The sequence below is a fragment of the Lissotriton helveticus genome, chromosome 5_1 (genome assembly GCF_964261635.1).
Source record: "Lissotriton helveticus chromosome 5_1, aLisHel1.1, whole genome shotgun sequence".
Lineage (NCBI taxonomy): Eukaryota > Metazoa > Chordata > Amphibia > Caudata > Salamandridae > Lissotriton > Lissotriton helveticus.
The window spans coordinates 367,654,095-367,679,383 of NC_136065.1; the positions used below are offsets into that span (position 1 = coordinate 367,654,095).

General features: G+C 47.2%; 1 protein-coding gene across 7 annotated transcripts in view; it reads left to right on the plus strand.

Moving 5' to 3' along the window:
* The window catches only part of LOC144754565 (uncharacterized), a 431,150-nt gene that overhangs the window by 265,305 nt on the left and 140,556 nt on the right, over window positions 1–25,289 (plus strand). Inside the window, exon 6 of one of the 7 annotated variants that reach the window (XR_013594745.1) lies at window positions 8,426–9,023. The exons of the other annotated variants lie outside the window; for them this stretch is intronic. The gene's annotated coding sequence lies outside the window, so the exon portion shown is untranslated. Of the gene's footprint in view, window positions 1–8,425; window positions 9,024–25,289 lie in introns of those variants that run through there. 7 annotated transcript variants of the gene reach the window in all.

Below are 25,289 nucleotides of genomic sequence, written 5' to 3' on the forward strand. Positions count from 1 at the left end.
CATCATCTACGGATAGTGAAAGGCCAACCCAAACCAAAAGCAAAACCCCCAAAGAAACACAGCCAAAAGATCAAGCCACCACATCTACAGCGGTATCTTTTTTAGAGGAAGGTCGTACAGAAACCGAAGACCCCGGAGGGGACTCAGAAAAAGAAACAAGAACCAATCAACCGCAAACGAGGTCTATACTAACCAAGAAAGAGAGGAAGAAACAACAACAAACCAACAAAACCTAGTGATTAACATATCGGATTATCATTTTAGTGATATTCAAATAGCGACATTACAAAAAGGACTATCATTTGTCCCAACAGCCCATACGAATACTTTGGAACTTGAAGTAAGCTTATTTAAACTTACAAGAAAGTTGAGACTCAGACACTTCTTTGAAAATATTGTGGAAAAACAACCAATGATGGAAACCAATGAACTAAGAGGACTCAAAACCAAGAGTACATTCATGCCACCCATCAGTCACAAAACTATTGACCTATATGAACAACTATGTAGTAAAGACTTAAGAAGATTAAACACCAAACATAAACCACACAAAACAAACATCACCAAAAAAGAATTTGGGATCCTCAGATCAATAGCAATGAATCAGAACATCATATGCCAAAAGGCTGATAAAGGTGGAGCATTAGTCATCCTGAATAAAACATTTTACCAAGACACCATGAAAGAACATCTTGGAGACTTGAATTTATATATGGAGATGGATACCAATCCTACAACAGCAATTAAAGAAGTCCTGCGGGACATCGTCCAAAAAGCACACGACCAAGGAACCATTACAGAAAGAACTGTTAAGTATCTCACACAGGAACACCACAGGAATCCTTCAATTTATCTAGTTCCCAAAGTTCACAAAAATCTGTTAAAACCGCCATGTAGACCCATCGTGTCCACCAAACAAAGCATCCACGAACCGGTAGGGAAATACCTTGACAGATACCTCCAACCATTGGTACTAAAAACAAGATCATATCTGAAAGACACCACAGACTTTTTGGTTAAACTATCAACTGTTTTACCGGAAGAAAACATGATTATGGCTACCATCGATGTGAAAGCACTTTATACTTCAATACCGCACCAACAAGGACTGGAAGCTATTGAAAGCGCCCTAGTACACAGTGAATATTCACATGAACAACAAATATTCATCTTAGAACTCATGCAGTTTACTTTGTTTCATAGTTATTTTGAACAAGACAAAAAATGGTACATGCAACAAAGCGGAACATCGATGGGAAATTGCGCCGCTCCGGCGTATGCAAATTTGTTTATGGCAGCCTTTGAGGAAGCTCATGTATTTCAAGACCCTAAATGGATGGATAACATAGTCATGTATGTACGGTTCATAGATGATATCTTCATAATATGGAGAAATTCCCTAAACTTACTTGAAGAACAATTACAGATCATGGACACAAAAATGGATCAAATTGGATTTACATGGAACATCCATGCATCCAGAATACAATATCTGGACGTTGAAATCACAAAAGAGGAGGAGGCATTTTCCACAAACTTATATCGAAAGCCCACGGACCGAAATAACTTGTTGCAATATAACAGCCATCATCCTCCAGCACTCAAAAAACATCTTCCATATTCTCAGATGCTACGGGTGAAGAGAGTGGTCTCAGAGGCATCCACATGTAGAGCACAACTGAACATGATGCAACAAAGATTCACAGAAAGGGGATACCCTTCAGACATCACTGAAGCTGCTTTAATAAGAGCCCAACATAAAACCAGACAAGAGTTATTAACTAGGAAAACAACAGCACCAACCACACGCATTACATGCGTGAGCAAATTTTCCACCGTCAGCACCCAATTCAAACAAGTTATCAAAAAGCATTGGCCAATGCTCACCATGGAAACAGACTTCAAAGGAATTTTTTTAGAAGAACCAATCTTCGCACATACACGATCTAAAAACTTAGCAGACCTATTAAAACCAACAGAGGAGGAAGGTCCCAAAATACCATATCGTGGAACAGTCCCATGCTATAATTGTAGCACATGTAACAACATCATGAAGGGATCAAGTATAACACACCCACAAAAGGGATATTCCATTCCATTAAAAGTGAATGCAACTTGTGATTCTAGCAACATAATCTATATGATTAAATGCCCTTGCGGAGATGTTTACGTAGGACATACAGAACGTAAATTGAAAATCCGCATGAATGAACACAAAAGCACGATTAGATTAAAATCCAAAAAAACCAGTGTGGCAGAACATTTCACTGAACTACAACATAATGTCAGCCAACTGCGAGTATGTGTTCTTGAAGCATTGCCCAAACTAGAAGGTGCAACGAACAAAAACAGACTACTTAAACAGGAAAATTATTGGATTTTTAATTTGGGCAGTCTGAAGCCGGGTGGTCTCAATGAAAGAACTGAATTTCTTTGTTATTTATAGAATCTCATGATGTTGATACTGAATGTGCTTAACAAGGATATTGCATTCACAGTCTGATACTCACACGTTCATTAAGGTTGAAAGTACCACAGACACATAGTGTATGCATGCACTGGCGTAAATCCCCGCCCCTATCGAGATACATCAATAAAGTTTCAGCAAGCACACATAAAAAACGGGCAAGTGAGAGTTAAATAGAACGCGCGCGTAGAGCAGGTAACACCAGAAGAGAGGTGATTCAGCCTAACAGAGGAATGGCGCGAGTAACAGAAACGCCGAGGTAAGCAGTGAAGCGGCTGTTTATATTTCCTAAACGCGTAAGAACAGAAGCATAAAGATTTTTCATTTTATAACAAGCGCGAGCAGCTAAGCACCCATTAGCACGCCAGTTTAAATACTTTTATTTTACACACCAGTGAGGTCGTGTCATAAATGAAATAACAGTTTACCAGCGCGTAATGCGAGGCCATCTAGTCAGACCCGCGATTGAATGTTGCAACAATGTAGCACAATAACAGGTTGTACCCGCGTGCAATAAGAAAGCCGCTTGGAACAGTTTAACATTACTAACAACGTTTAAGCAGCGCTATTTGGAGTCCAAATGAATGTAAAAACAAGAAACTCTTGATGTTGATGATGTTTATCAAGGCAAGAACGGTCATTTAAACAACAGAGTGACAGAGTTACCAATAGATAACACGCGTGTGTATTTTGTATGTGAAACTTTAATTTAAAAGTTAGATAGATACAACAGAAGGGTGAATTTCAAGAAACATGTTTAATGTGTAATCTAAAGGTTTAGAAATGTGCAGGTTAAAATGATTTTTCTTTAAATTGTAGATTTACTATTTCCCTGATGAAGGCAGGACGACACTGCCGAAATGCATTGGATTCATAAGTGAAATATCAAAGATATATCTTCATGAAAAATAAATGAAATATATGCAAACAATGGACTAAGAACCTTTTTTTGTTTGAAACACACAAGAACTCAGAGCTATTATTAGCACAAATCGGTGCCCGGGGGGACAGCTACACCCAACCAGGTATAGCTGCTACCATAGGTTCTACAGATATCACTCCAGACGGGGAGAGAGCCCTGGAGGCACGAGAAACACGAATACCTTTCAGTTTAAACGCTGTGCTCTGTCCTACGCTTACAGTTCACTTGTCCATAAGGCCATCAGCAGTTCCCGGAGTGACATGAGGCATGATCCCGGAGCCGTCCTCCGATCCCTCCGATACCAACTCATCGGACCCCCGCTGAGAACCTGAGTCCGCCAATGAAGCAGCAGCAGTCGCTCCGGATATGATGGAGACTGCCTGGAGGGCCGCCCGTCGCTCCAAGTCCGTCTGCGACGTCGACGGCGTCCGGCCATCCGCCGCTTGTTTCCTGATTCGCTGGCCTCTACGCGACCTCGGTTGGGTTTTTGTTGTTTTCTCCATCCCCTTAAAACCATCTGTCCCAGCTCGGTACGTCTCTATCCAGTGCCATGCTTCATCTGGCGTGCTATAGAAGGACGTTTTGCCGTCGACCATCACTTTCAGGCGGGCCGGGAACAGGAGAGAATACTGTATACCCTCATCGCGGAGGGCCTTCTTGACCGCCAGAAATGAAGAACGACTGCGCTGTACCTCATAAGAATAATCAGGATAAATGGAGACAGAGGCATTGTCCACCTGATAGGGGCCCGTTGCCCGCTTTCTGCAGGATGGCGTCACAATCTTTGAAGTGCAATAGACGCGCCACCACAGGGCGAGGGGGTCGGCCAAGAGCCGGCGGGCGGGCCGGCACCCGATGAGCTAGCTCCAAGGTATAGAACTGTGACAAGCCCTCTGGAGCCAACACATCTCGCAGCCATGCTTCCAGATAGGTAATCATACTGTCTCCTTTGACTTTTTCGGGCAGGTCCACCACCCGTATGTTGTTGCGCCGATTGCGCCCTTCGGCATCCTCAGCTCTCTTTTCCAAAAGCACACTCGAGGAGCGAGAAGGGGTGGGGGAGGGGAGCGCTCCGCCAACGCGCCTCCACCTGGCCCGCTCACCGCGGCTCCCCTGTCAGCCACTCCACCAGCCGTGGGGGGTCCCAAGGCACTTTCCCCCAGTGGCCGCCAAATTCACAGGGCAGGGGGGAGTCCTCACCGCTACCGCTGCCGTGTCCTTCCGCCGAGGGCAGCCGCGTCCCTCCAGTCCTGCCGCTCCCGTTAGCGTCCGAGGAGCCTGTACCCCCACAGCGGCCCAGCACGCTGCGTCGGCCACCCCGCGGCTTCACCAGCCCCGGTACTCCTCCGCCGCCGAGGACCCCCGCTGGATGGCCCCCACAGCCCGCGCCCCAGTCCAGCCCGCTACCACCCTCCACAGCGCGGCAGCAGCAGCGTCCAAGCGCCTCGGTACCAGGCGCGGCCACGTCCGGCCCCCTCGCCTCCTATGGCGGCTCAATAATCACCTGAGGCCGGGGATGCTAGTTCCAGCGCAGGCCCCGCCAAGATGGCCAGCGTCCTCCGAAGGATCAGGCAGGGATTCCAGCGCCAGCGCCGTCGACAGCCTGCCCCCCGGATCCGGATAGTGCAAGGTGATCTGCACGGCCCCGGGGGCCCCCCCCCCCCGAGCCGTAGGCAACACCAGGACAGCAGTTATAAACAGGATAATTCAGGAGGCAGGCGCAGAGCTCTCAGCTCACGCGTCCATTCCTGCCGGTGGTCAAGCCACGCCCCATCCCCGAGTCTTGTTACAGATGACATCACTCTTTATGTGAAAGACCCCCAGGTCAACTTGGCACTTCTGATTCGCGAGATTGTGAGATTTGGTGACCACTCATGCATAAAGGTAAATTGGGCCAAGTCGGTGTTCTTCCCTTTGATGGAAGCAACCTCCCCCTTCCCCTCTGAATATTCACTGCAATGAGCTTTGAGCCCAATCAAATTTTTACGCATCTGGAATAGCAGAGATTCTGAAGAGCTGTGGCGAGCCAACAACAGTTGCGCCATGGACTGGCTGGAGGACCACATTCCGATGTGTTCCTAACTAACTCTGTCGATGGCAGGCCATATTGCCATGGGGAAAATGATTGTGTTACCCAACTTTATCTATTTGTGAATGTTCCTATCCTTCCTACTGTTAGCTTCCTCAAGCACCTATGTTCCAAATTGATATCGCTGGTGTGGGCTGGCCGACAACCCCATTCCACATATGAACTGCTTACACTGCCACAATCACAGAGTGAGACAGGTGCCCCGGACTTGCATATATACGCATTGTGCGCTCAGGCCCACTTCCTGCATTACTGAATCCACCTTACTCCATTCCAACCTCACGTTGCAATCAAACTGTACAGAGCTTCCCCCTGGCCATTCATCATGCCTCTGTTCCTCCCCTACAAGCCACTCTGAAACGAGATCGACACTAAGGCAATTGGTCACGCAAGTAAGCTAGGCACTCACTCATTTGCAGATCTCTACCCTGATGACCACTTCCTTGCCCCTCCACTAACACCACTGCCCCAGCGCTGTTGGACACCTTACTGTATTTCCAACTATCCAATTGTATTTTGTAATTGGAAAATTGAAAAGGCCATCAATGCAGCAAGGTCCTGCAAGACTTCCAGTCAGTGGTGACAACCATGCAAATGTCTGGGTCTACAAATCATTTTCAGGCTGTCAGTGCCTTCCCTGGAGCAGAGAATTAATCAGAAGGACATGAACTGACATGAGTGGCAGCTTTGTTATCTCTCTTGTGGACGATGAATGAAGAGAATATGAGAAATTGATCCTTTCCAGAAAGCTTGGCCAGTTCAGTCCATGGTAACAGATAGTTTCCTACCAGCATGAAGAACCCACTAACTTGTTCTTCAGAGTCAAGGAATTTGGTCTCAAATGGAGTCACTCTCTTAAGTGAACACCTTAGACCTCACAGTGGTTCATCTTCACTTTGCCCCTAAACACACAAAGCACACAAAAAAAGCAGAGGCACCAAAAGGCACAGGCTTCGCCGTGCTAATCAATCACAACACCCAAAAACAGCACTCTTTTGGTAGATAGCCCCAACACTGGAGACACGCCAGTCCAATAAATAAGTGCCTGTAGTTCTCCTTGATGATCCAGTTCTTGGAAGAACAATGATTGACACTGTTCTCCCTGGTGCAGATGCAGGACACATTGGGAAGCTGAATGCTAGGGTGTCCATTTAACCCCTTAGCCTCTAGTTCTTGTAGAGCTCCTGCACCCTTCATGCAGTTCTCCCAATCCCTGCTGCTACTCCCCCAGTATTAGCACAAGCATAATCAGTTTAACAATATAAATATTCAGGGTGCATGCACAATTGTGAGACTTGACAAAGGGCCTTATTTACTGTATGGAGATATTTACTCTGTCAGGGCAAATAATTTACCTCCATCACTTTCCTGACAAAGGATCACCATATTTAGAGATCCACTGCTGGCCTGTGAAAGTACCTAACGTTTGGTGGTTTGCTTCTGACGTTTTTGACAGCTGTCCATTAAACTTTTTGATTTTCAAAAACTTCAGTTGAAAAACAGATAACTAAGGATCTCCACAGCCAGAGAGTTTTTCCTATGGAGTCGGGGTCAATATTTTTTTCTGTTCATCACCGCCAGGTTTTCCCTGGCTGCGAGGGACAGCAAAAAAGAACATCAGACCATCCGCACTAAACATGGCTGGTAGTGGGATGCTCTTACTGCGACAGCCATCTCGCTGTGAGGTTTACAGAGTAAGGTACTTTTTTCACAGACGGAGCCAATCAGGGCAAAGGAAATCGAAAGATGACGACCAACTTTACACTAAATTGGGCATGGTGGTTAAAATGGAGTAGCCTGTCAGCCAAACTCTAAATCAAGCCATAATATATTATGGGGCTTATTCACAAGCCCCCGCGCCACTTTTGCGTAATTTTTCAAATGGGAAAAGTGACGTAGGGGTGGCGCAAGGGGCTTAAGCCCCTATATGTTGTAAAGAGCACCGTCAAATGGGTGGGACTATTTAAATCTTTTTGCCCTCAATGAGGATTCCCAAAATGGGGATCTAGGATTACAAGTAACTTTTCATTCTTTATCTTTTAACTTCTCTTCATTTATGCTTAATTTATACATCCCCAGGACTTCTTAAATTTTAAACCTACAGGGCTTGGTCTGAGCTGAGGGATAATTTGACAAAGTTGTTGACAGGCCTCTGTTCCAGCGTCTTAAATTTGATTCTATTACAGCTCAATAAGAGGCCATCATTACAAGTTGGGTGGATTACAGTGGAGTGTTTGCTAACCATGGTAAACACCATTAACCCGGAGAGAAGTATGTAGCATTTGTGGTAAATACCTACTATTATGTGTTTCAAGAGGCATAACATGAAGAAACGGTTTGTATACACAGCATTCCTCAAATTGTGCCTTTTTTTCAAGGCCTTTCCCCCTACCAGATGCATTTCAGCAGATTTGATATGCCGGAATCTATCAGGAGCGTGTGAAAAATAACATACAACTCATCTTTCTGATCCTCGTGCAAATTCTTGTTTGCACAGGTATCAGAGTTTATCCGTTAACTTTTAATTACAATTAAATTGTGCCTTCAGTAGGATGCCCAACCCCCGCACTCCCCGGAAGTTACTTGTAGTGACATAAGGGTAAGGAGAGGAGCAGTAGAGAATGCAAGCTCTCCCCTGATGAAAACTTTAAAGTGGCTGTGTTCTTTTGGGGGAAAGCATCCTACTGGTGAAGGAATACCCTGTTGGTAGGTAATGATTGGAAACTAGGACCTATTTCACCAGTCACAGTTTGGGTAATTCTTTTCCTAACCTCCTTTGGCCTAACTTCCAGTGTGTGCTTCTTGCTCAAAGTATCTGTATATTGTGTAAAAAGAACAAAAAGTGTTAGATTTAATATTTTGTAAGAAGGCATGTGTTCATATATATTCTCTCTAAATCTAACATACTAAATGTTGACTCTAAATATTGGGGTTTTGTTTCTTCTAGCGCACTCCATATGGCAAGATCAAAGGACTTAAAATGAATCTGCCTTGCTGAGACTACAAGGCAATAGTCAGTTGAATAGAGAGCAACATCTCCACAGAAGAAAATCATTAAAAAAACATTAAACTTTCATGTGAGCAGCAAACTGTTTGAGTCTGAATTGTGATGAGGCAAAGAAAAGTAGAAGTGAAGTAATACCTTTGGATATTGATTACATTCACTGAGCCATAGGTCTTGCCCAACTCTACTCTTTTATTTCAGCTAATGATACATTAACACCCAGCATAATGTAAAGACAACTGGTGGCCATGGTACATAAAACACAAAATTTATTTACAAATGGTCATGTTTCTTGTCCACTGTTTAGTTTACTGAGGTATACAGCCTCACTGGGCAAACCTCTCCTCCGAAAGTAGTTATTGGGTGCTGTCATTTATACTTGTCGTGCCTGGCAAAAGACGAGACGGGCACAGTGGGGTATGTGTTACACCTAATCCAAAGGTCCTTCCCCACCCACTGCATGAGACATCCTTCGGCTGAATGAAAAAAAGAGCACTATCTAGAAGACTGAAAAGGGGGGTCCTGATTAAAGAAAAAGCTTATGGGGTGTTTCCATGAGTGAAGCAAGATAGTCTTGTGTGTCAGACAGACATAAAACAAAAGAGTGTGTTAAAGGAAGCGTTATGGAAAAAGGGAGGTACCGCCTCGCCATAAAGTCTACAGTGAAGTCCCTTTAGATTGGGCGATGAAGTAGTCCCTGAGAAGGAGTGCTTCACTGCACGGTTTTGGCAAGGCTGATCTTTATATTGGAGGCAAAGAAGTTGCCTAACAGGGAAGTAAATAACCTGGTGATGCCTAACAGTTTCTAGGTAATTTTGTCTGGAATGAATACTGTGTCAGTAATCCACCTGGAGTCATGATGGTAGTGAGGAGGTAGACCAACAAAGCAAAATGTGGGTAGAGCATTCCTCTTGCATTCTGGTGGAAAGCAACAGTGTGCCAAACAGTAAGGGGAAGGCACTGTTGCATGTGCCAGATGACGGAGGGTAAACACACATCATTATAGAGCTCAGGCATGGGTAGAGCATGAGAGACCAGATGAGAACAGCAGCTATCTCAAAAATGGCTTGCAGTTTGGCACTGAACGGGAGTAGCAGTTTTGTGGCTTGCTGGTTCGTGGGCCTCTGATGGTTCAACTATTACAAGGGGTCTCTACACTGATACATTGCGTATGACCTGGCAAGGGGTGAGACAGACTTGGAAGCATTGGAGAGCCTGTTGCAATGGAAAAGCTGAAAGGCAGTGTGGGTAACTAGCCTATTACAACCCTTGCAGTAACCTCATATCCAAGGCAAATGGAATCCATAAAGCCAGGTGAGAGCTGTAGCGATGGGGCCAATACATATGGCCTTGTCTTTCCTGCCAACCCAGCTCTCTTTAGTGCTGCTGTCCTCTACCCTAGTCATGAATGCAGGTTTGTTGGATCCCTTTTTGCTCCACAACCAGTAGTGGAAATCAGGGAGGCTATGGTTCACCAGTCATTGCAATGTAAATCTGATATAGCTGCAGATTCCTTACCTATGAATTTCCCAGGTGTCAGGCTGGATCCAGAAACTTTTGCTGAGCAATACCCCTTGCACGTGACATTGGGTGGCTCCATGTGCTGTTGTTGGCGTCGGTAGCGGTGGTTATAACGTCATGGTAGCTACATAAGCACCACATAGGTACGCAGATGTCAATTCATTTCTTTCTGCGCCAGTTAAGCGCTGATCCGGGAAGAGCTACCCCTCTGCCATTGACTTTTGTCAATGTTTTGAGTAGTGACTTCATCTGCGAGGGATGCCTGGTAGGAAGACTGGTTTTAAACCATGCAGGACTTGATCCCGCATGATGTCGGTTACCGATCCCCACCGCGTATGTCTGTGGTGTCTTGAACACGACCACGTTTCGAAGACGTGTTCAGACTGTCGGTCGAGGGTTCTGAAGACCTTGAGAGAGCGGGCGATGAAGTTGCTCGTGGCCCGGCAGTCAACACCATTAAGCGAGACTCCAAAAAGGTCATGGTCCCATTCGAAGACGAGGAGGTCTTCCTCCCATTCGAGGTCGTCTGGACACTCTGGGAAGAGGCACAAGAAGAAGAAGTCCAAGCGGACTTCGACTTCACCTCAACTGGTGTCCATCGTCGAGAGAGGTAAAGAGCACTGACGCTCTAGGTACGGTTGAGTGGAGCCGGAGCCTGAGTCGACTTTGCTCCTCCATCCATATCCGGGAGCCAGAGCGACTCCCGCTCATATTAAAGATTTTCACAAGGCCATGTGTTGCCTATTTGAGCGGAACAACCCAGTTGGAAAGCCCTCTGGACCCGCTGGGTTGGATGGGGCCCTGTTGTGTTCGACAGCGTTGGCTTTGGTCACGGCACTAGTGGGGCCTCAAGGATCCCATTCCGAATCTAGGTCGCTGCCGGTCGTACCATAGCGACCTCCCCCGGCGTCAAACCCAGAGTTAGTGCCTGAGACGTCACCGATGCCCATCGGTGGCGCAAACCCCATCCTCATCCGTGACGACACAGAGCCGGAACAGCGTCAATCGACGCTGATTGCAACGTTGACAGAACCCAGGGGTTCTATGTTGTTGCCTCAGCACTTTGTGTTCGTGCTGGGCTCAGGAGAGGAATGGGAGGAGTATGGAGACCCATTAGAGAACCAGGATGTCTCTGAGGAGACGATAGACTGGTATAGGGAACTTTGGGGAAGCCAGTTGTGTGGATACTTCCCCAGACACTGGCATGCTCTCTCCTCCTACAGTGGCTACAGAGGAGGGAGCGTCCTATGCCATGGTGCTTAAGGGGGCAGCTGAGGTCCTTGGACTTGAGCTGCCCTCAGTGCAGGTTAGGAATAATCTCCAGATGGAAGTGCTTCAACCTGGGGCTTCCACCTCTGAACACCTAGTGCCCTTTAATGAGGCACTTATGGACGTCCTTCTAGGAACATGGTCCAAGCCTAACACAGGGCTCCTGTGAATAGGGCGACTGCACACCGCCATCGCCCAGCTCCGGGCGACCCAAAGTTCCTCAGCCAATGCCACACCAAAGATTGCTGTCGGTGAATACGGCATGCTTATTGGGCCGTTTCTGCCACTCTCTTTGGGAGATGGTTGCACAGGTGCTGCCACAAGTCCTGGAGGAGGCCCGGGCTGTGCTCTCCCAAGCTTTCAAGGACGGGAGAGATGAAGCAAAATTCATCAAATGGTGTGGTTTGGATACGATCGATTTGCTGGGCAGATAATTTTCAACGATGGTGGCCTGGATGCGCCACACCTGGCTTCTTACAACTGGCTTCTCCAGGTATGTTCATGCCAATTGGATGGGCATGCCCTTTGATGGAAAGGCAGATTCGGCCTTGGTCAGGTTCAAGGACTCTCGGGATATGGCCAGATCCTTGTGCTTCTCCTCCATTCCTCATGGCCAGTCTTCCTTTCGTGGCAATGTAAGGGGTTTACTGTCGCGCCAGCCATATCCCAGCCACCGTCCCACACAGACTGCCCAAGCCGTACGTGGACACGGTTCATTCCATCCTCGGAATGGAGGCCAGAAGTCGTCTACCACACTGCCCCAGGAGCTGCAGCCTCCAAGCACTCCTAGGCTGATTCTGCAGGACCACAGTACTCCAGTGGGTGGGAGAATTCGTCATCATCTCCCCCGCTGGAGATCCATAACAACAGACAGGTGGGTATTGCAGATCGTCCAGGAAGACTATTCTTCTTTCTTCCTTTCATTTCCTCCTCCTATTCCACCAACTCAGGAACAGCTGGTGGAGGATCATTTGAAGCTTCTCCAAGAGGAAGTTACGGCTCTTTTGGCCAAAGGAGCTATAGAAAAGGTCCCAGATTCAGAAGTAGGCAGTGGCTGTTATTCCTGCTGCTTTCTGATTCCGCAGAAGGGCAAAGGGCATCAGCCCATTTTAGATCTTCGGACCGACAATCTCTTCCTCAAAAAGGAGAAATTCAAAATTCTCACATTGGCTCAGGTCTTGTCTGAGTTAGACCACCAAAGAGACTGGGTGGTTATCTTGGACCTACAGGATGCATATTTTCACATTCCCATCCTGCCGGGCCACAGGCATTACGTGCGGTTCAAGGTAGGCCACGAGCACTTTCAGTTTACCAAGCTCCCCTTCGTCTTACTAGTGCCCATCAGGTGTTTACCAAGGTGATGGCGGTGGTTGCAGCTCATCTGCGCAGGTTATGGGTTTCAGTCTTTCCCTACCTAGATGACTGGCTGTTGAAGGCGTCCTCGCCCCAGGCAGTCAGCTCCCATCTTCAGACTACGGCGTACCTCCTGCGTTCACTGGGGTTCTCTATAAACGTGCCAAAGTCACACCTGACTCCTTTTCGGACGCTCCCTTTCATTGGAGCTGTTCTGGACACAGTGCAGTTTCGGGCTTATCATCCCGAGCAGCGAGTCCAGGGTATTCAGGTTATGTTTCAGCCTCTATCCTGGATTTCAGTGTGGTTGACTCTGAGGCTGTTGGGTCTCATGGCCTCCTGCATCCTGTTGTTAAGACACTCCAGGTGGCGCATGCAGGCTCTGCAGTGAGACTTGAAGTTCCAAAGTTCCAATGGGCACAGCATCTGGGAAATCTCACCGGATCTGCAGTGGTGGTTAACGAACCGCGATTTGTTCAACAGCAGACCTTTCTCCCTTCCCACAACCAGATTTCACAGTTGTAACGGATGTGTCTCTTTTCTGGGATGGGGCGGCCACATGGGAGAGGCGGAGATCAGGGCTCACTGGTCTCCGATGGAGATGGGGCTCCATATAAACTTGTTGGAGCTTCAAGCGATTCGGTTGCCATTGAAAGCATTTCTTCCCTGTGTCAAGGGGAAGTTGGTGCAGGTGTTCACAGACAACACCACCGCCATGTGGTACTGCAACAAGCAAGGCAGGGTGGGGTCGTGGACCCTTTGTCAAGAGGCCCTGCATCTCTGGTCATGGCTGGAACAGCAGGGCACAACCCTAGTGGTTCAACACCTGGCAAGTTCTCTGAACGCCAGGGCGGAGGATCTCAGCCGTCGATGCCTTCAGGATCATGAAGCGTGTCTCCATTCGGAGGTGGCGCAAGGTCTCTTTCAACAGTGGGGCAGAATCTTGGTTAGATTTGTTCGCCTCCAAAGAGAACGTCCAATGTCAGCAGTACTGCGCGCTGGAATTTCCAAGGTGGCTATAACTCAGTGACGCATTTTGTCGCGAGTGGAGCTCCGCAATGTTGTACGCCTTTCCGCCCATACCACTCCTGCGCAAAGTTCTGAAGAAGATCAGGAGCGACCAGGCCCAAGTCATCCTTGTGGTGCCGGACTGGTAAAGGAGAGTCTGGTATCCAGAGCTTTTGAATGTGAGTGTCGATCCTCAGATCAGGCTGCCCCTTCGGGAGGATCTTCTGTCGCAGCAGCAGGGAAGATTCTCCACCCGAACCTGTCAACTCTGCGCTTCCATGCGTGGAGACTGAGCCGCGGCAGTTGATGGCTTTTGACTTTACTCACAAAGTCTGTAATGTTATTCTTGCGGCCAAGCGGCCCTCCTGCACTAGGTCAGCATACACCTGCCGGTTACATAAATTTGTGTTTTACTGTACAAAAAAGGTATATTGACCCTCTTTCTGCTCTTTCTCCTGTCCTTTTGTTCATTCTTACCCTTGCCCAGCAGGGCTCTGCTTCGGGAACTCTCAAGGGTTACCTTTCTGCTCTGTCTGCTTTTTTGCTGCTGCCAGACCAACCTTCCCTCTTTAAATCTCCTATTGTAAATAGATCTTTGAAAGGGCTGGTTCATATATTTCCACCTACACCCTTTGTTATGCCACACTGAGACCTTAATTTAGTGCTCACTTGTCTGATGTGTGCTCCTTTCGAGCATTTGCACAATTGTCCCCTCCGGCTGTTGACCATCAAAACAGCCTTCTTAATGGTGATTACATTGGCCCGGAGGGTGAGTGAATTGCAGGCGTTATCCAGCTCGCCTCCTTATCTTATGCCTTTCCGGACATGGTGATGCTTCGTACCAGGTCATCATTCTTACCAAACGTTGTGACCCCATTCAATCTCGGTCAGCCCATTACTTTGCCCACCTTCTTTGCTCCCCTACAACGCTCTAAGGAAGAGGAGCGTCTCCACCGACTGGACCCAAAAAGAGCGTTGTCGTTCTCCCTTGACTGCACAAAAGAGTTCTGGGTGGATGACCAACTCTTTGTGGGGTATGTGGGAACAAATAAGGGAAAACAAGTGCAGAAAAGAACCACCTCTTGCTGGTTTGTTCCTTTTTCCAATGCTATGCTCAATATTGGAATACAGGGCGACCACATCCATTGTTATCAACATGTAGGTGGGTTGCCATGATAGATCTTGTAGATTTTTTAAGAGGTCCCCAGTGTCTCTCAAATATGAGCTTAGATTCAGAACGAATGGCATAAGGAAATGGTCGATGTAATTCGCCACCGGTTCCATCAGTGAGCCTTTTGCCGAGACAATCGGCCTCCCTGGTGGTTTCAGTGGGTTCTTGTGAACTTTAGGAAGGAAGTAAATGGTTGCTGGGAAAATCAAAATCACAATAAAAATGGCCGATAAGGGTGGAAATATTGTCATCTTAGATACAAAAGACTATATCATCGAAGCCCATTCCCAATTGAGAAATAAACAATATTACAGGAAACTTGAGCAGAACCCCACTCTAATCTTCAAATCAAATTTGGATAAAAAAATAATGGATTGGTCCAGGGAAAATCTGATTGACGTGGATGAAAGTAAATTTCTAACAACTAAACATCCGGTCACAGCAACCATTTACTTCCTTCCTAAAGTTCACAAGAACCCACTGAAACCACCAGGGAGGTCATCAGTGATGTCACTGGCCATGTCATGAATGATGTAATATGTGACATCATCAGCAGTGGATTGCGGGTGCGCGATATATAGTTAGTGCAACTAACTATATATGGAATTTCAATGGTTTTGTGTGAGTAAAATAAGGTTTTGTAAATGCTAATTCCTAACTATATATGGTCTATAACCTATGGTTTATTCAGTGAATTTTCAAGGTTTTGTAAATGCTAATTCCTAACTATATATGGTCTATAACCTATGGTTTTTTCAGTGAATTTCATAGGTTTTTTAATAGCAAATTTTTATAGTTTTTAAAAATAATAAATTTTAAATCGAATTTTATATTGTATAATTATGTCATTTTTTTTTTTTATTCTTTTTGGTGCGCTCCCGGGGCGCGGACCAGTGAACGCACGGGTAAGCGCAATCTTGCGGCGCGCCCCGGGGCGCGTACTGATGAGCGTCCCGATAGCGCTATTGCCGCGAACGAAAACAACATCGTGACGTATTGCGTAGCCGCCACGCCTTGCGTCATAAGCGCGTATCGCGTAGCCGCGAGATGCGTCCTATGACGCACCGCGTAAGCGCACCCGGAAGCGCATACGATCGCGCAACGTAAACGCCCTGATGCGCTTACGAAACACGCCCCGGGGCGCGTAGCGTAAGCGCGTCAAACCATGTGACTTTAAAATAACACTTTTCATTGGTTCATAACTTTTTTTTTTTCAAATTGTGTGAAACCCACCCATTTCTCTCACTATTGCTTTGTACTTGGAGAGAGCAAGAGCTGTTCTGTGTACTGTGTTCATCTCCTACTTTTCTGATCTACAGCAATGGCTGCAAGAGAGTCATCCAGCAGTGATTCCGACGGATTTTTAGATGAGGACCCTCCTCAGCAGAAGAAAAAAAAACATTTCATCTGGAAATTCTATGACATCCCTGAAGGACAAAAAAAAGTCAACGCTCCAAAAGTAACCTGCAAAATATGTGGTAGTACTTTATCCAGAGGCAATCCTCTGAAAAAATATAGTTTTGGAAATGCTAATTTAATCAGGCATGTGAAAAGAAGACACCCTAACAACTTTGCCAGGGAGAGTGTCAGAGAGCTGGCACGGAATTTACCCACAGATGGCGGCAGCACCTCCACTGGTGGAGCAACACCTTCGGGACCACCCCGTGGAAGAATGGTCCCTAACATTCAGCCGGTGTTTGCAGGCATCAAATTTCTGTGCACGGAGTGTGACGAACTGCTCTGCTATGGGGAGCAGAGTGTTGAACTCATTGCCATAAAGAAACAGCAACACCGCTGCCCTGCCCTTCCCTAAATTTTCACATTTTTTTGCTCCTGTTGAGCAGTTTTGGAATCCCTGTTTTTGTTTTTCCCCTGACAAAAATCCAAAAAAAATATAAAATCGTTTTAAAAAGTCTAAAAAAATATAAAACAAAAAAAACAAAAAAAAAGTTCTTTTCAGAACTACCTCCAATTTATAAAAAAATGCTATTTTTTTTTTTTTTAAAAGTGTCATTTTTTATCTCCATGGTACGCTCCCCCGTACGCTCCCCGTTGCGCGTACCTGGCGGAGCGAAAATCGAATTTTTTTTAAAAATTTTTTTTTACCCGCGGGACCCTTTTATGGCCCCCACATCAAAACTAGGGGGTCAGGGGGGTGTACCCTGCCCCCTTTTGCTCATTTCCCCCTTTGATTTTTGCCACCTCTTGTGTCTCAATCCTACCGAGACACAAGATGGCGGCCGCTGCGGACTGTTTCGAATGTTTACAGACACCCGAGAGCCAATCAGCTTGCCGTGCGCAAGTCGCGTGGCGCGCCCGGAGCGCTCCCAGGTACGCGCACCGGGGCGCGGCTCTAGATATATATCTTTTTTTAAACCTAATTTACTCAAAATTCACAGGAGCACATATCTTGAGACCTAGCAAAGGCACATCGGGCAAACAATATCTACAATTTTGCCAAGTTTCGTGGAAATCCATTCAGCCGTTCGGGCTAAAAGTGAGGCCAACCGCCCTATGGAAATTAACATGGGAAAAACACGTTTTGGGACCCCCCTTTTTTCTCAGCCCCCCTTGACAAACCCCCCCCAAATTTTCAGTTGCTGCTCAGAAACAAAATGTTCCATTTTCCTGAAAATTTCAGCCAATTCCGTCCACAAACGCCAAAGTTATTAGACATAGAATTTTCAAAAATCCCATAGAGAAAAAATCCTAACTATATATACCTACTGGCGACCGCCAGTAGGTAATATATATATATTTATATATGTATATATATATATATATATATATATAAACAATTGCAGCCTCTAAACACCAGAGCTGAATTATGCTGTAAAGAATTTCCATGAACCATGAACAAACATGCATTATAAACATGAGAGACAACAACAGTTTTGTTTTAGAACTGTTTTAATTCTTCTCAGAAAGCAGTGGAAATTCTCATGAAACACTGAAAGCATAGGAAGCTCCCAGGCTGCATTGCAAAACTACAGTCTAAAAAGACTGGAAAGCTAACCTGCATCAACATGCAGCAAACTGACACTGTGCCTTTAAGGCACCCATGACCCCCAGCTTCCCATCATGCCTCAGGGGTGACAGTTAGGTCAGTTGTTCTTTCCGGCTCCTTCAGGAAGGACCCTGGTAACTCAGCTCCACTCTTTTCTGGCTTTCTGTCAGAAAATTCCTTCATATTCTGATTTTTTTTGTTGGCTTACTTTGACATTTTACATCAAGTCAAGTAAGTATCTGTCTTTTATTGACAGTTTTTTTGAGGCATTTTCCCTCAAAATGCCCTCACTCTTTGACAACTGCCCTTCTTGTGGCAACAAGAAGGCTAAAACAGACAGTCATGATGTCTATGATGTCTGTATACTTTGTTTACCTGATCATCATGACCCAAAGACCTGTCCTCACTGCGAGCTCCTGTCAGAAAGAACTCTTAAGGACAGGGAGAGGAATCGCATTAATGGCCTAGCCCAAAGGTCATCCAGAGGAAGATCTCCGGTGAAGAAGGGCTTCAAGAGGGCAAGATCACCTTCAAGGGACAAGTCTTCACGTCCTTCAGCTTCAGCGTCGGGCTCGGCGTTGAAGAAACAGCTACCGGTGGGTCATTTATCGCAAAAACGACCGTCGACGGCGGGCACGCCGTCGAAAAGAAGATCTGGTTCGTCGCCGACGTCGAGGATTCCAGGTCCGTCATCGAAATCCCCTCCGCCGTCGTCAACCAGGCGACGATCGGTGTCGAGGGAGGTCACACCTCCGCCATCGTCAACAGGTCGACTATCGGCGTCGAGGGCCATAACCTCTCCGCCATCGTCAACTCGGCGATGATCGGCGTCGAGGACGAAGACCCCTCCGCCTTCGTCAACCCGGCGATGATCGGCGTCGAGGAGCGTTACACCTCCGCCGTCGTCATCCAGACGACGATAGGCGTCGAAGTGTGACCCCTCCGCCATCGTCAGCACGACGATCGGCGTCGAGGCCCAAGATCCCTCCGCCGTCGACAACCAGACATCGATCGCGTCGAGGAGGCGATCTTCGTCGGCGTCTCGTCAGCGCTCTGCGTTGAGGGTGGTCAATACCCCTCTGCCGTCGTCGCATAGACATTAGACGTTGAGAGAGGAAGCTCCGTCGTCGGCTGGTCATCGCCGTTCGGCGTCGAGAGACCATCATTCCTAGCATTGCTCGCCGTCGAGGCATTCGACTCCGAGATTGCTTGCTCCATTGACGCCCAAGAGGTTTTCGACGTCGAGAGAGAGGGTTCCATCGTCAGCAGTGCAGCGCTGTTCGACTCCGAGAGACCAACATTCGTCACCGTCGAGGCATTCGAGGTCAGAACACCCGACGTCGAGGCCTCATGAAAGGTCTGATTCGACGGCAAGGGACTCTGTATTTATGGTGACTGAAGCGGCTTCGCGCCACTCCTCTTCATCTTCTGGCTCCTCAAAATCACACTCAAGATCCAGAAGTCCGGTCAATAGATCACCTTTACGACGGGCAAATCCTTCTTCGGAAGTGGTGAGGTTGTCTCCTAGGTGGAACCAACCGTTGGATCCTTGGCGAGAATCAGGGGCTGCCAAGCAGATGCGACAGTATGCCAGTCCTGAGCACAGGTCTCCACTCCAAAGATTGGTGGCAGAAGTGGACAGACGCAGCCCTCCCAGGCGCCAAGCAGAAAGATCGCCTGTGAGGAGGCCATGCAGATCTCGTTCTCCCAGAAGAGAAGAGCCGGCCAAATCTCGTTCTCTCAGAAGGGAAGATCCAGCCAGATCTCGCTCTCCCAGAAGGGAAGAGCATCCAAGAAGATCATGTGAAAGGAGGCACGGTGCTCACCGCAGGAGTCGAAGAACTCCTTCTTCTTCTTCTTCTTCTTCTTCTTCTTCTTCTTCTTCTTCTTCTTCTTCTTCTTCTTCTTCTTCTTCTTCTTCTTCTTCTTCTTCTTCTTCTTCTTCTTCTTCTTCTTCTTCTTCTTCTTCTTCTTCTTCTTCTTCTTCTTCTTCTTCTTCTTCTTCTTCTTCTTCTTCTTCTTCTTCTTCTTCTTCTTCTTCTTCTTCTTCTTCTTCTTCTTCTTCTTCTTCTTCTTCTTCTTCTTCTTCTTCTTCTTCTTCTTCTTCTTCTTCTTCTTCTTCTTCTTCTTCTTCCTCCTCAACCTGGTCTTCCAGGAGAAATTATTCTCCCACGCTTACAGATAGTCCCATCTCCAGAGTTTCTCCAGTGGACGACATCAACACTTATCTAGATGTCCTGCAGAGAGGGGCTAAGAGGCTGAACATTGAAATGTCTGTCCCCCAAGTGGCTACGACAGTGATTTTTGAAACGCTGCATCAAAAATCTGTTTCATGTCCATTACTACCCTTGGTCCCGGGAATTATGGATCCTGTCAAAGGCATTTTTCTAACTCCAGCGACTATTAGGGCGGTGCCGGCTCGCATACAAAAAAATACAAACCAGCTGACTCCGACCCAGTCTTTGTGAAAGCTGACCCTCCAGCAGACTCTGTGATTGTAGCAGCAGCTCGGAAGACACATGCAGTGGCTGCCTCCTCCTCAGTTCCGCCAGACAAGGACAGCAAATCACAGGACTCATGGGGTCGAAAGGTATGCAATTCTGCTTCTTCTTCCCTGAAGATCTCCAGTGTGGCCGCTCTATTAGGTAGATATGATAGAGCCCTATGGGATTCCATAGATCGGTTCAAGTCCAAACTGCCAAAAGAGGACCAGAAGGACTTTGAAGAGACACTGACAGAAGGCTGCCTAGTGTCTAACCAAATAATTAGCACAGCGGCGGACGGCGCAGTGCAAGCAGCTCATTCTTATTCCCCATGGAGTTTGTGCCAGGAGGTCTTCTTGACTGTGCCTTACAGGCCTCAAGCCCGATGCACAACAACGCATCTTAAACCTTCCTTTTTCTGGTTCCTCTCTCTTCAGTGAACACGCTGACGAGGAGATGAGTCGAATGAAGACCGAGCTGGAGACTGTGAAAGCAGTCGGCCTAGAAAAGAAAAAGGAGTTCAAGCGCCGCTTTAAGACCAACAAGGGCAGAGGGGCTCAACAGAGGGTTCAAACCCCTCAGTGGTCCCAAAACAAGAGTCAAGGCAAGACCCAATTTCGAGGAGGCAAATCGGGCAGAAGTAGAGGAGGTCACCAGCAGTCCTCTAACACGGCGAGGGGAGGAAAGGCTTGAACAGTGGCTTCCTCTGACGCTGTTGCCCACTCCAGTGGGAGGAAGTGCTTCACAACATCTGGCAGAGTGGGTCAGCATCACAAAAGATCGTTGGGTGCTGAATATACTGCGCAATGGATACACGCTACGTTTCCGTGCACTCCCAAAGAACATTCTTCCGAAGAAATCTCTTCCCCACAAGCTGGACTTGCTCCGGAGAGAAGTGAAAATTCTTCTGCAAAAAAAGAGCTATAGAAGAAGTACCTCCCTCTCAAAGGGGAAAAGGAGTCTACTCCAGATATTTTCTTGTTCCCAAAAGAGATCAGGAGGACAAGTTCAGACCCATCCTAGACCTTCGTCTTCTAAACAAGGTCATAGTCAAGGAAAAGTTCCGCATGCTAGCTCTTCACCAAATATGTCCCCATTTTCAAGTCGGGGATTGGATGTGTTCGGTGGATCTGCAAGATGAATACTTTGACATCCTGATTGCACTGCGTCATCGAAAGTACTTGAGGTTTGTGATAGGCAACAAACATTACCAGTACAAAGTGCTACCCTTCGGGTCCGCACCACGAGTCTTCACCAAATGCATGGTAGTAGTGGCGGCTTTCCTTCACAAAAAGGGTCTTTTCATCTATCCGTACCTGGGCGACTGGCTCATAAAAGGTCCATCTCCAGCACAGGTAGCAAACGATTTCCAGCTGTGCCTGCACCAGTTGCACAAACTTGGGCTCCACGGCAACATGGAGAAGTCAGTCCAGCGGCCAACACAGTCCATCCACTACCTAGGCGATCCGTTCTGGATACAAAATTGGGAAAAGCGTTTCCTTCGGAGGAGAGACTTTTTTCTATGTGGCAGAAGGGTAGACTTCAGCTCGAGTCTCGAAACCCAACAGCCCGACTGGTTGCCTCCCTGCTCGGTTCCATGGCGTCATGCATCTTTCTCATACCGAACGCCAGGTTGAGAATGCGTCCTTTACAGCAGGCCCTGGAGGACCAATGGGACCAAGCGACAGGACGTTTGGGGGACCGGATCAGTCTACCCCAAGTAGCGAAGACTTCCATCAAATGGTGGACTCGACCACAGAATGTTCTGGTGGGAGTACCTTTTCACCAGCCTCTCCCAACGCAGTCAATAGTGACAGACGCTTCTCAACAAGGCTGGGGGCACATATGGGGTGCCTTCAGATTCAAGGTCGGTGGTCGGCGCAAGAGCAGACCTACCATATCAACATTGTGGAGCTCCGAGCGGTGCATTTTGCTCTCAAAGCTTTTCTTCCAGCGATCAAGACCAACTCTGTCCTGGTTCAGACAGACAATACAACCACCATGTTCTATCTGAACAAACAAAGAGGCACACGGTCACGCCCTCTCTCCCTGGAGTCACAGGCGAACTGGCACTGGCTTCTCGCTCGGAATCTCTCAGTGGTAGCAGTGCAACGTCCAGGCGAGTTAAACGTCAAGGCAGACGCACTCAGCAGGCACTTCGAAGATCAGCCAGACTGGGTGCTAAACGACGAGGTAGTAGACGAGCTTTTTCGTTGTTGGGGTCGTCCAGCTATAGACTTGTTTGCAGACGACGAAAACAGAAAATGCCTCGCCTTCACGTCCAGATTCCACCGGCCAGGGACGCAGGGGAATGCTCTCTTGATGGATTGGTCAGGGACATTTGCTTACGCATTTCCTCCCCTATCGCTGATCCCAAAGGTGGTTTCCAAGCTCCTCAGGTCGAACATGGAGATGATTCTCATAGCTCCGGACTGGCCACGGCAGTGGTGGTACCCGGACCATCTTCATCTGTCTGCGTGTCCACACAAACGGCTTCCTTGCAGACCAGACCTGTTGAGCAAAATGACCGGGAGGATTCTGCATTCCAACCTCCCGTCACTGAACCTGACAGCATGGCTCCTGAAGTCCTGCAGTACGGACATCTGAACCTACCTCCTGAATGTATGCACATTTTAAAAGAAGCTAAGAGGCCTTCCACAAGCGCGTCTTATTCGTTCAAGTGGAAGAGGTTTTATATGTGGTGCAGGGAGCGTCATCTTGACCCGACTACCGGCAGGAGGAAGTTGTTCTACCATACCTCCTTTCCCTAGCAACATCTGGGTTGAAGTATGCTTCCATTAGAGTACATCTGTCAGCCATTGTAGCGTATAGGAAATCACCAAGCCAAACTTCTTTCTTTCAAGTTCCAGTGGTCAAGGATTTCCTTCAGGGGTTGAAGAAAGTCTATCCCCCCCTCCTTGGGAGTTGAACCTGGTTCTATCCAAGTTGATGGGGTCCCCTTTTGAGCCCATCCACAAGGCCTCGTTGCAACACCTCTCTTGGAAGGTTGCGTTGTTGGTGGCAATTACATCAGCGCGAAGAGTAAGTGAGATACAAGCGCTGTGTACAAAAGAACCCTACACTGTTTTCCACCACAACAGAGTAGTCTTAAGAGCACATCCATCCTTTTTACCTAAAGTGGTCTCTGATTTTCATATTAATCAGTCCATTTCTCTTCCATCCTTTTTTCCAAACCCTACGACCCCTGCTGAGCGGTCTCTGCACTCTTTGGATCTCAAGAGAGTGCATACGTTTTATTTGGAAAATACCAAAGGTATTAGGATGACGGATCAGCTCTTTGTCAACTATGGTTCAATGAGAACAGGCTTTCCAGCTGCCAAAAGATCCATCTCCAGATGGATTGTTTCCTGTATTAAACTGGCTTATCAGCTGGCGGGCAAGCCTTTACTGTTGTCACCTAAAGCACACTCTACTAGGGGGAAAGCGACCATAGTAGCTTTCTTACATGATGTCCCTATATCTGAGATTTGCAAGGCTGCAACCTGGAGATCAGTTCATACCTTTACAAGGCATTACTGTCTTGAATCTGATTCCAGGACTGATACTCAAGTAGGACAAGCCTCTTTGAGGAATCTATTTGGGTAGCCAGCTGCCTGTACAAGCTTAGTTTTTTCTAGGCTTAGTATTGATATTACTGTGTTTCATTATTCCTTTGCCCGCAGGGAGATGAGGTGAGGCTCGCTATTCTATTCTAATGCTTATGACTATTGATGAGGATCCCCTGGAAGAGAAGGATTAGTTACTTACCTGTAATCCTAGTTCTCTTCCAGGGGTATCCTCATCAAAGTCATAAGCAACCCTCCCGCCTCCCCGGGCAAAGGATTATTTTATGTTGGAGATATGGTTAACCTAAATGTTTCATGTTTTTTTTTTGTTCAGTCTCCGCAAAGAACAACTGACCTAACTGTCACCCCTGAGGCATGATGGGAAGCTGGGGTTTATGGGTGCCTTAAAGGTACAGTGTCAGTTTGCTGCATGTTGATGCAGGTTAGCTTTTCAGTTTTTTTAGACTGTAGTTTTGCAATGCAGCCTGGGAGCTTCCTATGCTTTCAGTGTTTCATGAGAATTTCCACTGCTTTCTGAGCTTTAAAACAGTTCTAAAACAAAACTGTTGTTGTCTCTCATGTTTATGGAAATTCTTTACAGCATAATTCAGCTCTGGTGTTTAGAGGCTGCAAATGTTTATTTATATATATATATATATATCATCCCAAAGTGCTCCTGAGCACAAAGACGCTACTCCTGGAGGAAAGTTCAACAGAACCTTTATTTGAAAACCGCCACAGCTTTTCCTGATTCGTTTAGTCAATCCCTGACGCGTTTCGATGAAGAATCACCTTAATCATAGGGTGGGGCCTGAACAATCCTGGAACGCCCTGCAACCCATTTTCTCCCTTTGCATGCACTCCCCAGTGAGTTGCATGCTGGGTGTTGCAGTAGCCACTGTACTTCCCTCTCAGTGGAGGCCATGTGATTTGTCCATTAATTAAAAAAATTCCCCGATATTTGCACAAAGTTTAAAGCCCTCCAGTGGGCCTCGGGAAAAGTTGTCCGGTTTAAGTATGCATTTTCCTCCGTGCTGCTGTCAGGCTGCCATTCCATTACAGCCACGCAGACCTGTGATCTTTTTTGCCAGGCGGTGCAATCTTTCACGGCCGGAGCCGCCGTGTATTAACATCATCCCAAAGTGCTCCTGAGCACAAAGACGCTACTCCTGGAGGAAAGTTCAACAGAACCTTTATTTGAAAACCGCCACAGCTTTTCCTGATTCGTTTAGTCAATCCCTGACGCGTTTCGATGAAGAATCACCTTAATCATAGGGTGGGGCCTGAACAATCCTGGAACGCCCTGCAACCCATTTTCTCCCTTTGCATGCACTCCCCAGTGAGTTGCATGCTGGGTGTTGCAGTAGCCACTGTACTTCCCTCTCAGTGGAGGCCATGTGATTTGTCCATTAATTAAAAAAATTCCCCG